The sequence below is a fragment of the Gekko japonicus genome, unplaced genomic scaffold (genome assembly GCF_001447785.1).
Source record: "Gekko japonicus isolate JY-2015 unplaced genomic scaffold, Gekko_japonicus_V1.1 scaffold3629, whole genome shotgun sequence".
NCBI classification, from domain to species: Eukaryota; Metazoa; Chordata; class Lepidosauria; order Squamata; family Gekkonidae; genus Gekko; species Gekko japonicus.
Genome location: NW_015177127.1, coordinates 25463 through 31482, shown reverse-complemented (window position 1 = coordinate 31482; position 6020 = coordinate 25463).

Below are 6020 nucleotides of genomic sequence, written 5' to 3'. Positions count from 1 at the left end.
GCACCAGCATCAGCCTGCCTTTGTTGTCCACAGCAAACCCAGCCTCCAACTTCCCACTTATTCCAGCAGTGGGAAAAGGAGATTCTTTCTGGGTGAGATTCTTCTCTAAGAGTTTCCATTTCTCGAGGAGAGGATTTTCCCCTTTGTGGTCACACGCATCAAGCCTTTGACGGATGGACGCAGTCGCATGGAAAGAAGAAGCTTCTCAAAAGAGTCTAAAAATGTCTAAATAATCTGCAGCAGAGGTCATTTCGGGGGGGAACGCGGGGGAACACAGTTTCCCCGGGTGAGGTACAGGGGGGCCCTACTTCCGGCCGCCCCGCTTCCGGCCCTCATTCAGCCAGGAGGAGGCAGGAGAAGAGGGAGGGTAAGTTGCTTCCTCCCTGCCTCTCCCCACCCCTGCCTGCCTGGGGCCAGAGAGGGCCTTTGCGGGGCTTCCTTGCACTCCCGCTGGCCTTACAGGTCCACCGCGGGGCCCCTCATGGGGCTCGGCAGTGGAGCTGCAAGGCCGGCACCGGTGGCCGGGACCATTGGGGGCGGGGTGTGTGCCCTTACGACACATTTCTGGTGATGTCAGGAGGTGTGGCCTTATGACACACTTCCGTTGATGTCAGGGGGTGTGGCATATGCTAATGAGTTATGCTAATGAGTTCCCCTAGCTCTTTTTCTACGAAATGACCCCTGATCTGCAGCTTTGGGCTGTGAGGGCAAAGCGGGAAGGGAAGTTGCAGTGGTCATCTAAGTATTGACATTGCCGGCTCCAGAAACTGGTTAGAAACCTGGCAACTTGGTTATAGTTCAATCTTGTAAAAAAAAAAGATCCAAGATAGGGATCCTGCAACAAAGTGAGATTTTTGCTGGATCTTTTTGTTTAGACTCCGCTCTCCTGGATCTAAATCCTTCCTGCTCAGCCAGCTGGCTTGGCAGTTTGCAGGACCGTAAAGGTGTTCCGCTTTTAGACCTACCAAAATTTTTCCATGCCCAAATGAACAGGATTTTGGATTCACAGAGGAGCACCATCGATCTGGTGCCTCCTTGCTGATTGCTGTGCGCCTTGGCCGTAGTATTGACTGTGCACCCAAGCACATACATGTTTGGCGTGGTGTTGAGGAGCGTGGACTCTCATCTGGGACAACCGAGTTTGATTCCCCACTCTTCACCTGCTGGCGTGCAGCTGCTGGGGTGACCTTGGATCAGTCACAAGTTCTTTCAGAGCTGTTCTCTCAAGGGCAGTTCTCGAGAGAGCTCTCTCAGCCCCACCTGCCTCACAGGGTGTCTGTTGTGGGGAGGGGAAGGGAAAGGAGATTGTAAGCCACTCCGAGACTCCTTCGGGTAGTGAAGGGTGGGATATAAATCCAATCTCTTCTTCTCTTTTTCTTCTTCCTCGAAATAATTTGGAAAGCATGTGGTACTAGTCTGATTTCCCTGCGTTCCAGCCTGTCCATACTGTTCATATCTTCCAACGAGCTCCATCTGCCTTGGAAATGTGATCCTTGCAGTACCTGCCTCACAGGGTGTCTGTTGTGGGGAGGGGAAGGGAAAGGAGATTGTAAGCCACTCCGAGACTCCTTCGGGTAGTGAAGGGTGGGATATAAATCCAATCTCTTCTTCTCTTTTTCTTCTTCCTCGAAATAATTTGGAAAGCATGTGGTACTAGTCTGATTTTCCTAAATTCCAGCCTGTCCATACTGTTCATATCTTCCAACGAGCTCTATCTGCCTCGGACAATCTGATCCTTGCAGTGTATTCCCCAACCCTACTGCTGGTGGCTGTAACTGTCATCAGGTAAGGAGGCTGGAAGAAACTGACTCCCTTTGTCAGATTTGGTCACGAAGACCACTCGTTTAGTGACTTCTTCAGGGGGGGCAGTATCTTGATTTATTTGTGCATGTGTGTGTGTGCGCGTGCATGTCCTGATAAGGAAGAAGAGTCCATTGTCAAGGCTCGGTAAGGATGCAGGCCCAAGGAATCAGATTGCTGGGACCTTGTAGGGGTCTGCAGCCCTGAAACCTCAGTCCTCCTGTCTCTCCAGCACACAGGGCTTTTTTTGTAGAATAGGCCACACCCAACAGCAGAAACTCATTAGCATACTAGGCCACACCCCTGACAGCACAGCTCATTAGCACATTAGGCCGCACCCCCATGTTGCCAGAAGTGTGGTCATCCAGCCACACCCACCTTTTGCTTGTTATTCTGTTTACCTTGTTTGTTGTCCAACCAGGGCCTTTTTTGTAGCAGGAACTCCTTTGCATGTTAGGCCACACACCCCTAATGTAGCCAATCCGAATGAGTGTCTGCTGTTGGGTGTGGCCTATTATGCTAATGAGTCCCTGCTGGGTGTGGCCAACTTGGGAGCCAGCCGGAACTCCGTTCCTGTGCGTTCCTGCCCAAAAATAGCCCTGCCAGCACATCTTCATGCCACCCATCCTACAAGGAGCTCACGGTGGCAGACATCTCCCTCCCTTCCCCCTTTGAAGAAGAGTTGGTTTTCATACCCTTAAGGCAGGGGTGTCAAACATGTGGCCCGGGGGCCAGATCAGGCCTCTGGAGGGCTTCTATCAGGCCCACAGTGGAACTGGCTGTCTTCTGCTTCTTCTTCCAGTTCTGCTGTTGCTGCATCAGTGTAGGTTTGCAGCTTACAGATACACACCTGAACAGGATACTCAGGATTGCAGCAGCACAGACGTTTTGATGCAATAATTCAGAGCAAGAGGTGTCAGTTATCAGACACTGTTAAATAAACAAAATATTGCAAGAGAGCTAATGTTTTAAGCATGATTTTATTTTAAGTTAAAAAAACCCTTTGTGTTTGTGTCCTTTATAAAGTTTATATCTCCGTTACCTGGCATTACATTTTATGACACACATGGCCCGGCCCAAAAAGGTCTCATTTATGTCAGATCCAGCCCTCATAACAAATGAGTTCGACACCCCTGCCTTAAGGAGTCTCAAAGTGGTTTATAATCGCCTTCCCTTCCTCTCCCCACAACAGGCACCCTGGGGGGCAAGTGGGGCTGAGAGAGCTCTGAGAGAGAGAATGGTGACTGGCCCAACGTCACCCAGCAGACTTCATGGGGAGGAGGAGTGGGGAATCAAACTCGGTTCTCCAGATTAACCACCACCACACCACGCTTGCTTTGATCCTCACAACAATCCCGTGAGGTAGGCTAGGGTGAGATAAAGAGTGACTGTCCCAAGGACATTCAGCAAATGTTACTGCTGCTGAAGCAACTTTTTTTGTAAGAATCTGCACAGCCAATCAAATCTCCGGTGGCCAATCAGCAGCCTTTCTGGGCAAAAGGTGCACCTGGCCCCACCCACTTTTTAAAAACACTGGGCGGTTGCCAGGAAAGCACGGCAGGCACTAGGGCACCTACGGGCACCGAGCTGGGGACCCCTGGACTAAATGATAAGTGGAACCTCCACACCCAGAGGCCGTAAACCTCTCAGTATGAGTGGTGGTGGGGGCAAGACATGGGGTAGGGCCAGAGCTATTTTTGGGCAGGAACGCACAGGAACGGAGTTCCGGCTGGCTCCTGAGTTGGCTACGCCCAGCGGGAACTCATTAGCATAATAGGCCACACCCAACAGCAGAAACTCGTTAGGATTGGCTACATTAGGGGTGTGTGGCCTAACATGCAAACGAGTTCCTGCTACAAAAAAAGGCCCTGGGTTTTGACAACAAACAAGGTAAACAGAATAAGGAGCAAAAGGTGGGCGTGGCTGGATGACCACACTTCTGGTGACATGGGGGTGTGGCCTCATATGCTAATGTGCTGTGCTGTCAGGGGTGTGGCCTACTATGCTAACGAGTTTCTGTTGGTGGGTGTGGCCTGTTATGCTAATGAGTTCCTGCTGGGCTTTTTCTACAAAAAGAGCCCTGGTAGGGCTATTGCCTTCTTGCCCTGCACATGGGCTTCCTGGAGGCATCCAGCAGCTAGCAACTGTGAGAAAGAAGACACGGGTGCCTCGGTCTGGTCTCCCGGAGGTTTGCTTCCGTTGTCCTCTTCATGAGACCAAAGGCCCATTCAAAGCGGGTGCCGCGCATCCAACGCCTGCAGTGACCTGCTGGTACCACTCAAATGAGGACAAGGCGTTTATTTTGGCACACAGTCTGGGTACTCCATTTGTTCCGTGTTCCTGGAGCACAGAGACGTGCCCTGCATTTGCCACTGCTACAAGCTGGACGCTGTCCCACGGAGGGATTTGGCTGCCAACAATGAATTGCAATACAGGATCAAGACAAATGCACCCCCCCCCTTTTCATTTCAGCAGGGCTGGTTCGAGGAGGCATTTTGTCATCCTAAACAAGGCCCACCCACGCTCTCCCTGGGCCTGTGCAGCCCACCAAGGAGGTTTAAGCCACCTTGCCCCTGCAGTAGGGCTTTGCCTTGAACCTGGCGGACTGCAGCCGAGGCCTACCAGGGGATGGCAGTCCATCCACCCCCCACCCCCCCCGTGCCACTGACGGCTGGGAGTGGGCAGAGCTCCAGTGGAGCGCTCAGGTACAACTGGAAAACAAAGACAATTGCAAACCATGGAAATAAATGTTAAAAGGAGGAGGAGGAGGAGTTTGGATTTATATCCTGCCCTTCACTATCCAAAGGAGTCTCGGAGCGGCTTACAAACTCCTTTCCCTTCCCCTCCCCACACCCTGGGATGTGGGAGGGGCTGAGAGAGCTCTTTCGAGGACTGCTCTTGAGAGAACAGCTCTGAGACAACTTGTGATTTACCCAAGGTCACACCAGCAGCTGCATGTGGAGGCGTGGGGAACCAAACCCGGTTCTCCCAGATTAGAGTCCGCGCTCCTAACCACTACACCAAGCTGGCAGACCTCAGCCTTCGCTCACAAGTCGTCCAAAGCATTTCATAAAAGCTAGCCTCCAGACTCTTTGCAAGGCTGGAGCTCTCCTCCCTTCATTAGGAAGCCCGTTTAACAGGGGAGGAGGAGGAGCTCCGAGAGTGACCAGACAGAAGCAGTTCTTGGTGATCCGGATGGAGAAACTGTGGGCACTCAGGAGAAGAGGTGGCCCCACACATATGGGGTCCCCAGGTCATGGAGGGCTTTAAGTGGCAACACCAGCACTGTGAACTGAACATGGAAGTGAACTGGCAGCCAATGTGGGGTTCCCAACCTCCAGGTATGGGCTTACGATCTCCCAGAATTACCACTCTCCAGATTACATAGCTTGCTCATTCATTCATTCATTCATTCATTCATTCCACTTCTGCTGGGGAAAAACTGCTGCTTTGGAAGGTGGACTCTACGGCATAATACCCCGCCAAGGTCTCTCCCCTCCCTAATCCCCAGCCTCCACCCTCAGATCTCCAGCTATTTCTGAACCCAGAGCTGGCAACCCTAAGCCAGTGTGACCACCTGAAAACCACAGTCTGGAAAGGGAAGTATCCAAACGGAAAATGTACTAAAAATAAAACAATTGAAGGGACAGCAGCGCAGAGAATTAGGACCCTTGCGCTCAGGTTCTATTTATTTTACTTCCCAGCGTACAGAATAATCATGCCCGTGGGGACGGATATAACTGGGTTTTTACGGCAAGGTAGTATTAAATTAAGTGCTTTGTGAACCCCCATTTCCGTTTTCCTTGCAGCCGAATGCAGAAAAGGTATCTTTTCCGCAAGACAAAATGGTCAGCGTGGATATTTATTCCTCGATTAGCCAGGAGGTGGCAGCAGATGATGACCCGAGTCCTTTCCCTGCCGCTGTTCCCATGGCTTCCTGGCCAGCAGGTGAGAAAAGAGCTTTTCCTCCTTTTCCTCCCTTCTCCTGTCAACCTCGTGTTAAATACTGGGCTCCATGGATGGTCCGACCCCAAGCTAGGGTCGCCGGGTCTGAGTTAGAAAATACCTTGAGACTTTGGGGGTGGATCCAGGAGAGGGCCGGGTTTGGGGAGGGGAGAGGCCTCTGCATCATACAATGCCATAGAGCATCAAACAATGCCATGAAGAGCTTTGGGAAGACATCAGAGAGAGGTTGCGTTGATCCACGTTATTGTCATTCC